This window comes from Dromiciops gliroides, chromosome 2, assembly GCF_019393635.1.
Source record: "Dromiciops gliroides isolate mDroGli1 chromosome 2, mDroGli1.pri, whole genome shotgun sequence".
Classification (NCBI taxonomy): domain Eukaryota; kingdom Metazoa; phylum Chordata; class Mammalia; order Microbiotheria; family Microbiotheriidae; genus Dromiciops; species Dromiciops gliroides.
In genome coordinates, this window is record NC_057862.1 from 465,234,505 (window position 1) to 465,245,664 (window position 11,160).

The 11,160-nt window shown below is 49.7% G+C and overlaps 1 protein-coding gene across 6 annotated transcripts in view; it reads right to left on the reverse strand.

The window, feature by feature from the left end:
* Positions 1 to 8,648, reverse strand: part of LOC122740168 (calcium/calmodulin-dependent protein kinase type II subunit beta) — a 310,939-nt gene extending 302,291 nt beyond the window's left edge. For 2 of the 6 annotated variants that reach the window (XM_043982046.1, XM_043982045.1), the window contains exon 1: positions 8,261 to 8,648. The gene's annotated coding sequence lies outside the window, so the exon portion shown is untranslated. The remainder of the gene's footprint in view (positions 1 to 8,260) is intronic. The other 4 variants (XM_043982044.1, XM_043982042.1, XM_043982041.1 and 1 more) reach the window with 3 other exon arrangements.
* Between the last annotated feature and the right edge of the window lie 2,512 nt (positions 8,649 to 11,160).

Genomic DNA, 11,160 nt, shown 5'->3' on the forward strand with positions numbered 1-11,160 from the left:
AGCCTCAAAAACTTAATTAGCTGTGTGACCCTGGGCAATTCACTTAACCCTCTTTGCCTCAGGTTCCTCATCTGTAAAATGAGCTGGAGAAGGAAATGGCAAACCATTCCAGCGTCTTTGCCAAGAAAACTCCCAATGGGCATGAAGAGTCAGCCACGACTGAAACGACTGAACAACTAGCCAACATGCATCCATATATCCCTTTGGTCCCCTTCACCGTGATACACTCCTTCAAAATCCCTTCTCTCACTGGCAGATTCAGACAGCATGGGGATAGAGGGACAAAAACAAAACATTGTAAAGTAAGAAGATCTGGAGTCGGGATCTTTTTGACCAGAATCTGAGTCAAGAAAATCTGTTTGAATCCCACCTCAGATAATTAGCTAGATGACTTTGGACAAGATATTTAACCTCCCCATGCCTCAGGTTGGACTTGATGACCCCTGAGAATCCTTCCAGCCCTAGATATAGCATACTATGACCTGGGCTCAAATCCAAGCTCTACCAGCTGTGTGACCTTGGGCACATAACCTCTCACAACTTCAGCTGCCTCCCCTTTAAAATGAAAAAATGGAACTACATGCCTTCTGAGGTCCCTTTAAAAGCTTATCAATATCCCTTCCACTCCCACTGCTACCTGATCAGGCCTCTGTTACCTTCTGCCTGGATACCTGTAATAGCCCCCTAACTGTCCTCCCCACCTCCAGCCTTTATGATGAAGTATGTGCCATACTTACTATGTTTCTTCTCTTCTCAAAAACCTTCAGTATTTCCCCATGGCTTACAACATAAAATACAAATGGGTCTGGCATTCATAGTCTTCCATGATGTCTCCAGACACTTTTTAGTTTCATTTGGACCACTCTCTTTCTCAGACTCTCTTCTATCCTGGAACTGGAACCAAACTGGAATACTAGTTATTCCCTGGTCTCACCTTGCTCTCACTTACCCCTATGTATATCACAAATACCATATACTAATGGTATTACCTTGGATGAGTCTCCTTGACTTTCTGACCCCCGAGTGTCCTCTTTTGGTTAAGAAAGAAAAAGAGGGGACGGGGCCAGATGGCTTTCTAAGGCTCCTTCTGGCTCTAAATCTATGAGCTTGTGATCCTATGAGGCCTCAAGGCCTACTTCTGAAGTTGGTTCATCTATATGGCCTTCCTTGATCCCCTAACCTCTATCTACTTGCATTTCTTAAACCTCTGTTGGGTCTTTTCCAAGCATTTGTATTCTGAATTGTATTATCAATCAACCCACAAAAATCAATTCAGCTCCTGCTCTGTGCCAGACATTGTCCTAGGTGCTAGGGATAGAAGGGCAGACTTCGAAAAGCTCACATTCTAGTGAAGGGGGGAAAGGGGGAAGAGTGGGGCACACAATACATACTTCTATAGATATAGTTTTTAAAATATACCAGGTGGGGCAGCTAGGTGGCACAGTGGATAGAGCACTGGCCCTGGATTCAGGAGGACCTGAGTTCAAATCCAGACTCGGACACTTGACACTAGCTGTGTGACCCTGGACAAGTTACTTAACCCCAACTGCCTCACCAAAAAAAAAAAAATACACCAGGTATCCCCAAAGTCTTAGTGCAGCACTTTGGGGATACCCTATACAAGATAGTTTTCTGGGGGAAAGGTATTAGCACAGATTTGGAAACAGAAGGTAGGTTCAAATCCCAGCTCTGCTACCCAACTACCTGTGTGATCTTGGACAAGTCACTGTAGCTAGGGATAAACAGACAAAATTAAACAGTTCCTGCCCTCTGGGAATGTCTTACACTTATTTACATACATTATTTATTTATTAGTTATGTGTTTTATTTATTATATAGTTATTTCCATATATGCATCCATTCCCAATTCTAGACAGCATGCTTCTTGAGGGCAGAAAGTTGTTTTTCATGTCTCAACAGTGCCAAGCCTGGGTGATATTAACAGATGCTTAATCACCGATTGCTCACTTAAACTGAAATAGGCATCTGCCAAGGCAGAGCCCACTGGCCACCTGGTAAGTATGTACTGATTAGCTGATTGATTACCTAGAGGAGAAGCTGACAGAAATTAACCTAAACTGTGCAATTATTCCTTCCTCCTGCCCCTTTGGGGACTCTGCCCACTGTTGCTGAGCAAACCCATAAGCCTCTACTTCCACTTCCTGGTGGAGAGAGAAGGTTCCCTTTTGTATGTGACAGAGGCCAGACAAACATGAGCAGCTGTAGAGCCTGAGTTCAAATCCTTGCTTACTTACAACCTATCAGACCTCAGATGAAATACTGAATCTTTCCAGGTCTCCATTTTTTTCATCTGTAAAATGCAGGGGAGTAGGGTTGGACTAACCAGTTTCAAAGGTCTCTTCCAACTCTGAATCCTATCATACTATATATGGCAGGATAGTACAATGAATAAACCACTGGACTTGGAATCAAGAGGATCTGGGTTTGAATTCTACCTCCGACACTTACTCATTCTGTGAGCCTAGGCACCTCATTGGATTTCTAAGCCTCAGTATCCTCATCAGTAAAATGGAAATAACAAAAGAACCTATCTCTTCAGGTTATTGCAAAGATCAAATGAGGAAATATTGTTTCAATTTAAACTTTGAAATGTTGTTTAAATGTGTCATGATGATTCTATGACAAATACAAATGGTTATGGGGGGACACCATGGACTCAGAAGGAAAGTCCTGTGTCCCCACTTTTCTTCTCCCCTTACCCTCCCCACCCAAGGCAGCTCTGACCTCCATACAGGGCAGAAGTTGGCTGATCATGGGAAATTCATAGAGAAGCAAGAAAGGAGCCACAGGGCTGGTAGATATCACAGATACAAGGACCTTTAGAAGTGGATGTGGCTTATCCATGTAACAGTGACTGCACACTTTGCCCAGGCCAGCCAGCCAGTGTTGCTGGCTGAGAGTAACAGCCTCAAGGTCATCAATATGGGTCACAAAGGCTTGAGCATGTAGAGCAGACTGGGTAGTCGGCATTTATCATGAATCAAGATAGCAAGGGTGAGATCATATTTAAGGAAGATCCTTAGACTCAGTTATCCAAGAGGCCAAGATAATAATGATTATTATCATTTATAGAGCACTCCAAGATTTACAAAGTGCTTACTTCACAAGAATCCCATGAGACTGAAAGTGTATTATTACCCTGAGAAAGTTGAAACCCAGAGACATTACATGACTTGCCCAAGGTCACACGGTGAGTAGGTGACTTAGCCCATTTTAGAAGTAGCCTGATGGAGTCTGGATGGCCTTGGAGTCAGAAAGACCTGGGTTCAAATTCTGTCTTAGACAATGTAATTCCATTTGATTCAAAAAGCAGAGAAGTATATACCTACTCTGAACCGGGCACTGCACTAGGCCGTTGGGGATAAAAGACAAAAATGAAAAAGGCTCTGATGAACAGAACTGATGTTCTGTTGTAACTAATTTATACTTAGAAAGTATAACCCAGGGTATGATACCTTAATGTCTCTAAGCCTCAGGTTTTTCCATCTGTAAAATGAAAGTAATAATAACATCTATCTCACAAGCTAATTGGGAAGCTCATGTAAGATGGGGAGTTCAAAGCACAGTATCATTCAGCCATCACCATCACTAACATCTGTATCTTCTGCCTCCAAGTCTGGTCTCTTTTCCCTTCAGGGTAGCACCAGGGAACCATGAGACCAAGCATTCATCCAGTTCCTTGTGCCAGGCATTATGCTAAGCACTTTACAAATATTACCTCATTGGATCCACAGCTGAAATGCTAATGCATCAGATCCCCAAAAAAGGTCTATGGCCAACAGTTGCTCCAGCAGAATTCAGAGGCCATCAAGTGCTGCTGCCTTTTAAGGTGGGTCAGCTCTGATTGGCCCGATCAGCCTTCTCAATTTAAAGGGCCCTCACTGATCTCCAACCAATTTCCATCGAAGTCAGAAGCCTCTGGTTGGGGCCTTCCCTTGTCTTAGGGAAGGGTGAAAAGTCACCTGTGAATGATGTAGTGTTTGCTCTTAAGTCTCCGATTCTCTGTTATCAGTTATCCCTGCTGTCATTCTTCAAGGACTGGGCAAGGACCCTGGCAGAAGAACCCTGATAAGGAAGTTCTATCCTCATCCAATTTTGAGCTGTTTTGGATACTTGAGTGGCAGTTCTCCCTAGGATTTGATGTAAAAGAGGGGGTTGGGCCAGATGATCTCTAAGGAGCCTTCTAGAACTAACATTCTGTGTCTCTCTGATGGTGGCAAGAAAGGACAGCTTCTCCTTCACACAGGTGCATGTGAATTAGCCTAATTAGATTGTCCAAGGGTTTATAAATCACAGTGAGGGGCCAGAGACTGAGATAAAGCTGTTCTCAAATCATTCCGTGGTCCCATTTTCCCAATGCGTGAAGAGTTCTGTGCCAAGCTTTTCCTACCACTTTCTCTCTCTCACTCACTCCTGAAAACATGTACCTGGCCTCGGGAGCCCAATGTCATTCCAGGAGTATCCTATCATACTTCCCGAGCTCATGATCCTTCTGGGATCAAACTCAATGGTACTTAATGGCATCTATTGACTTTCTCTATGGATTTGACTCCTCACCCTCTCTGTGTCCTTCCTATACATTTCACCAATTAGGAAATTAATGGGGCTTACAAGTCCACAGTCAGGTAAAACAAGACAAAAATTGAAGCATGTTATTAAATATCCTACCAACTTTTTCCTCTAACACCTTCTGCCATATTATCCCAAGAAAGTAAGAATGGACTTCCAAGGTTAAATATGACTCAGAATACAACATTTAGGGAACCCTAAGAGAAGAAAGACATGTTGCTCACAATCTGTGTGACCCTGGGCAAGTCACATCCCTTCTCTGGGACTCAGTTTCCTCATCAATAAGATGAGGGGGTTGGACAAGATAGCATCTGTTGTCCCTTCCAGTTCTAGGATCTGCTGATTCTCCATATTCATCTCTATTCAGGGTCTAAGTGATGCCAGAGGCCTGACTAAATGAGAAAACTGGCACCAAGAGTGGCCCAGAAAAGCCTCACGACCTCAGAGCTGAACTACGAGCCTCCCAGGCAACTTCACCTGAAGACTGAGCCCCAAGCACTTTCAAGAGGAATGCTCCAGTTTGGTCTCAAACCAGCAGTGTCAAAGAGAATGTGTGGGGCAGGAGAGTTGACCCATTCAGCCATGCAATTTAACCCAACATTTCTCAGCTGGATGAAAGATAAAGCTCAGATGGCATATGCTCCCTGCCCTCATGGAGCTGATGGTCAATTCAGAAGATACCAGGATGCCCCTCCTCCATGTTCCCCTCAAGATTCAGCTGTTCCCTTCCCCCATATTTCAGATCCTAAAATCTACTTGTGAGTGACAGTCATTGCAAATAAGCACTGTTCTCCTACCCAAAGTCTCTACCCACTTCACAGAGCCATTGCATTGCATTATAGTCTCCAATTCCATGGTTTGGGGTTTTTGCTCCAGACCCCTGGTTAGGGAACTCCCTGTGAGGAAAATCCCTTTACTAATTCAGATTGGCACCAGCTCTGCAACTTACAGGGTCGTAGCCTTAGAGACGTATGCCTAGGACAATGAGAAATTCCATGACTTGCCTATTGTTGGTCACAGGGAGAATGTTCAACTGACCCAGAACTTGAACCCAAGCTTACTTCACTGTGAAGCCATGTCTCCATCAGCTACATCACACTATGTTTTCTTCAATTAAATAAACATTTATAAAGCACCTACTGAACACTGAGCACATAGCTAGACACACTGTGAGGGAGACACAAAGTTTGGTAGAAGAGACCTACTGTCATGGAGCTCACAGTCTAGCAGAGGGTTATGATACAGACAAAAGTATTTACATCAAATAACACATCATTAACTGTATGTAGGCAATCGAAGCAAAATGGAAGCATAAGGTGGGGGTAGGGAATAAGGTCATTTCTAAATGGGGAGGATTAAGGAGAAAGATTCACAGAGGAGGTGAGCTACAGGGATCTAAAGGTGATGAGAATCAGGAAACACACACACACACACACACACACACACACACACACAACCCTCCCACAGAAAGACCAGAGCTTGGGGTTCCCAAGAGATTTTCAGTTAGTGGTGAGCAAGGTCCTTCACCTCAAGGTATCACCACATAGATTTTCTTGGAGAGAAAGGAGTAGGGTAAGTAGATAATGGCCCCAGAGCAAAAGGAAATTGGTTGCCTTTCCCAACCCACCTCCACCTGAATCCAAAGCCAGGATAATCAGAGACAGTTAGAGGCAGACAAAACCTTAGAAATTTCCTTTTCTTTTCTGTTGGTTTTACACATGAGGAAAAGTGAAGCCCAGAGAAGAAAAAGGACTTACCCAAAGTCACACAGCTAGCTTATGGCAAAGCCTGGATTAGAACCCAGATCTTTTACCTACTTACTTTTACCCTCTGACTCCCTACCCCCTCAATTCCACTGCTACTTCCTCAACTTGGTACCACAGTGCCACCAAGGGTCCTCTCCCCACAGAAGGTACTGAGCACTTCCACTTGTCTTGGAATGCTACCTCACTAGAGCAATATGTTATAGAGATGCCAGACCCCCTGGGAAGCCCAGCCTAGAAGCCTCAGGATCTGGGAAATAAGGAGAGCCAGCCAAAGAAAGAAAAGCTATGTCTTTATTCCTGGGTTAACTCTGCCCCTATCAACCATTATGGGAATACTGGTAGCTGAGGTTGCACACCTCACAAAGGAAATTTCAGAAGCCGGGCTCTCTGCTGTTTTCAACCTGTAGGCCCTGAGAACAGAACAGCTTGAGAGGCGCTATCTGGGAGCACTCTAAGGCCTGCACGCCCTCCTACAGCTTCTGTCTCCTCTTCCTAGCAGGTGCTTCTGTAGGAAAACTTCAATACCCTCTCCTTAAGCCTCCAGGCACCGGGCAGAACCTCACCCAAAAACCACAGACACTCCGTCCAAAATTCTCCCCACTACCACCCCCGATCTCCACTACCTCCCAGAGAAAGAATAGCAGTAGGAGACAAGGGAATCAGGACCTTGTAAGGAGTAAACCGAGCAAAAGACCAAACCTCAAGGAAGGGCTTTACACTCACACACACAATCAGATCCCTCCCTACTGGTCTCAGTGCAGAGGGGCGGGGGTGCTAAAGAGTACAGACTTAAGGATTCATAGCCTCAGGGCTTGGAGAAGGGGGGGGAGGGTCGGAAAACCTGCAGGTCCTCCCGGCCAACCCCGCTACCACTCACACACCCGGTTGGTTTGTATCCCCCCTCACCCCCCTCCTCCAGCAGCCGCTTCCTCCTCCACCCTCCCCCCAGGAGAATGGGCGGTCCCTCTTTGGGCATCTCCACCCAAACCCCTGCCGGCTTCTGGAGATGCAGGAGGCAGCAAAGCGGTGTGCCAGCCAGCACATGGCCGGGACAGCCTGGCGGGCGGAGAGCCGCCCCTAAACCCCAGCCCCCCGGCCCCACCCCGACTCGACACGGGCAGTCTCCTCTCCGCAAAGGCGCTGAGCGCTGGGGAAGCCCAGCGGCAGCCCTCGCCCCAGGAGCTTCCGGACCGCACCGCAGCAGCAGCTATGGGCAGGCCGGGGCCGCCGCGGGGGTCGGCCGCTTGCCACTGAACGACCCCCCTCCCTCAGCCCCCCTCCAGCTCCAGCCCTCGATCCTCCCCTTTGCGAAATGCGTCACGTCTGCATGCTGCTCGGGAGGCACCTGCACCCGCCCCCGCCACCCCCACGCCCTTAATAAGCCCCGGGAGCCCAGAGAGGACCTGCCAGGGCTGGAGAGGGAGAGGGAGAAAGACAGCGGGGGAGGGGCAGTGAAGGAACAGGGGACCCAGAAGACTGTGGCCACGCTACCGCCACTGTCACCGCAGCAGCCGTACCCAAGGAGCCACGCTGTCAGCCTGGCCCTGGGAAGCCCGGGCGCCGGGGAGCTCGCAAAGAACTGGGAGGTGTATGGGGCCCGCAATGCGCCCCCCGCCCCTGGTCCCAAGCCTGAGCACATAGACACCCCCCCGCCCCGCCATTCTCCTTCCCCCCCACCCCCCACAGCGATCCATGCAAGCACAGACATAGATGCAGACAGACACTGGACGATTCATTGCGGGGGGGAATGGGGGGGGTACTGAAAGCATGGGCTTCCTCCTCCCGCAGGGCTGGCGCAGCCCCCCACACCCCGACTCCCGGACATAGCCCTAGCCCTGCCTTCTCCTCCCCTCGACCCCCCCCCCCCGCAGCCCTCCCCCAGCGCGGCGCGCTTGGGTTCTTACTTGCCAATATCTTCATAGAGCTGGTACTCGTCGGTAAAGCGGGTGCAGGTCACGGTTGTGGCCATCGCTGCGGCCGCGGAGAGGGCTCTGCGAGCTGCCGCTTCCCCTGCTGCGCGCTCTGGGCTCCGGCTCTCGGCGGCGGCGGTGGCGGCGCAGGGCTCCGGGGAAGGCGCGGTGTAGCCGTCAAGCGGTTCGGGCTCGGGTTCGGACTCGGACTCGGACTCAGGCTCGGTCTCGGGCTCCGGCTTAGCCCCGCAGCGGCGGCGGCGGCGGCAGAAGCAGCAGCAGCAGCAGCGCGGGCAGAGAGTGACACCTCCGCTCCAGGCGGGGGGCCGGAGGCTGGGGGGCTGGCTCTGGGCAGCGCAACGCGAGATCTGCTCGCTGCGTGTGTGCCACACACCTACACGCGGGAGGAGGCGCGGGGCTCTGCCGCACACGCCGTGGACCGGCCCCTCCCTCTCCCCTGCGCGGCACCCCCCCGCACACACAGACACCACGCACGCGGGGACCCGCACACAGCACAGCGTGGACCCACCCCACTCCTCCTCCCTGCGGAACACACACGCGGGGAAGTGCTCCCAGCGTGGACCCACCCCTCCCTCTGCCCTGCCGGCAGGACCCTCCCCCCCACCCACAGTCACCCTCGAGGAGGCCAGCACCCCCGTGGATCGACAGTCCCACTGCACACTCGTGGATGGACCCCCACCCCCCACCTCTTCCCCGCACTGCACAATAGCCTTCACACTCACACCCGCAAATTGAACGCCAAGTTAACCAATCCGCCCCCTTCTCCCTTCAGGACACCCACGTCTGCATACAGGGTAGGTGACCCTCCAACTCCTCGATGCCTGGCGCACCTACGAACCCTCCCTCTAAAGCTGAGGCAGATTTGGTTTTGAATATAGATTTTAAGTGCAGGGTGGAGTAGGGCAGAGCCCCTGGGGAGGGGCTGCAGCAGGGTTGTGAGGAGGTGGGAAAGCTGCCCCCCATTTAACTCATCCCCTCAGGCAAACATGGACCCCAAGAGAGAAGATAGAGTCCTTCCACCAACTGGATCCCTGAGACCATAACTCCAGATTTTAGCCACCCTCTTAATCTCACCCACTCCTATCCACCCCCACTCACCCACTACAAATGGTAGTTCTGAGCAAACGCAGCTCTGAGGCGAGATAGAGGGGGCAGGAGGTTAAGCTAGTAAAAGACAGACAGCCTCTTCTTCCCAACCAGCCACCGTCAGACACCACTGGTTGGCTCTAACCTAAAGGCCATCTTTGCCCCAGAGTGGGGACATTTCCTCCCCTTCCACCAGGTCCCTTTGCCCACCCACCTGCCCACTCTTCAATGCTTAGAAGAGAATATCTCCCCAACTGGGAGGGAGGCCCTGGACCCAGATTGCAGGCATCAGTCCCTCACTGCGAGGTGCCAGAGCTGTTGCTATGGGCAGCAACAGGGAGGAGGAGATAAGGATCCTGAGGAGGGGGAGGGAGGGAGTGGAAGCAAAAGTGACCCGGTTTCACAAACAAGAAACCATTACTTCAGGGTCAGGTGCTGGATCCCTGATTCCCCAAGCTTCATATCCTGAAATTATGAGCACAGGAGAGTGTCTGGCTGCACCTACCTACCAGGAAGGAACATGCTTTCAGTTCACAGGAGCATAGTCCCAAAGATTTAGAGCCAGAATGGTCCCCAGAGGCCATCTGGTCCAATCCCCTCCCTTTGCCGATGAGGAAACTGAGACCCACAGAGGTTAAGGTCACACTGGTAGTGCCAGAGGAAGAATCTGAACCTGGATACTCTGACTGCAGGACCATTGCTTAACCCCCTGGCCCCTGATAGCAGGCCTTCAGCACCTTCATTTTAATTAGGGGAGAATAATGGAGGTGGTAGCTCAGGGTTACAGGCTGACTATCAGACAGTGTTGAAGGGAAAGTTTCTCAACACTCATGATGGAAAGAGCCAAAAGAGAGAATCAATAGCTGAAGCTCATCTCAGTGCAGCGTACAGATTTGAAGTCACAGGACCTGAGCTTAAATCCTGGTTCTGTTATTTAATATTTGTGTGACCTTGAGAAAGTCTTCAACTCTCAGACTTAGTTTCCTTATCTACAAAATGAGGGGGGTTAGGGTAAATGATCCCTAACATCCTGTTCATAGACTAAATCTATGATCCTCTGGCCTATATAGTCTGGTTTCATCTGGCCCTACTAATCTCTTCCTAAACCTAAAGCCCATTCAGGGTTATTCCTCTGAAGGGCCTCCTTGCCCTGCTCCCAGAAAACAGGGCCTCCTCATGTTGGCAGTATGAGAAGCAATGGCAAAAAGCAAAAGAGACAAAACCTGGGCACCCATCTCCTGTCATTTATTATCCTTCAACCGGTGACCCAGTCAGGGCTCCAGAACAAGACACGACCTTCCAGATCCTGGGGGTTGATCCCATGCCAACCAAACCCCCAAATCCCCCTTCAAGGGCCTCCAGGGCCAGCCTGTCCCAGGACAAGACCCCCTCCACCTCACACACCCCCTACCCTCCAGGGCCTTCGCCAACGTGGACAAAACAGTGGGCTTCCATCCCTCCTCTGGTTCCAGCTGGTCAGAAGAGCTTCACAGAAAACATCATTACCTGCCATGAAATTGGATTTGATCCTGGGCAAATTACTTAACCTTTGCCTGACTCAGTTTCCTAAATTGTAAAATGTGAATAATAATACCACGTACCTCACAGGGTTGATGTGAGGATCAAATGAGATAATATTTATAAAGTGCTTAGCACAGTGCCTGACACAGAGTAGGCACTATACAAATCCTAGTTCTTGTTATTGTTATTGTTATTAACAAAGAATGACTGAATCCTTCTTTGTTACCTAAAAACACACCCATGTTTCCCCCATGCTTAAAAAACCC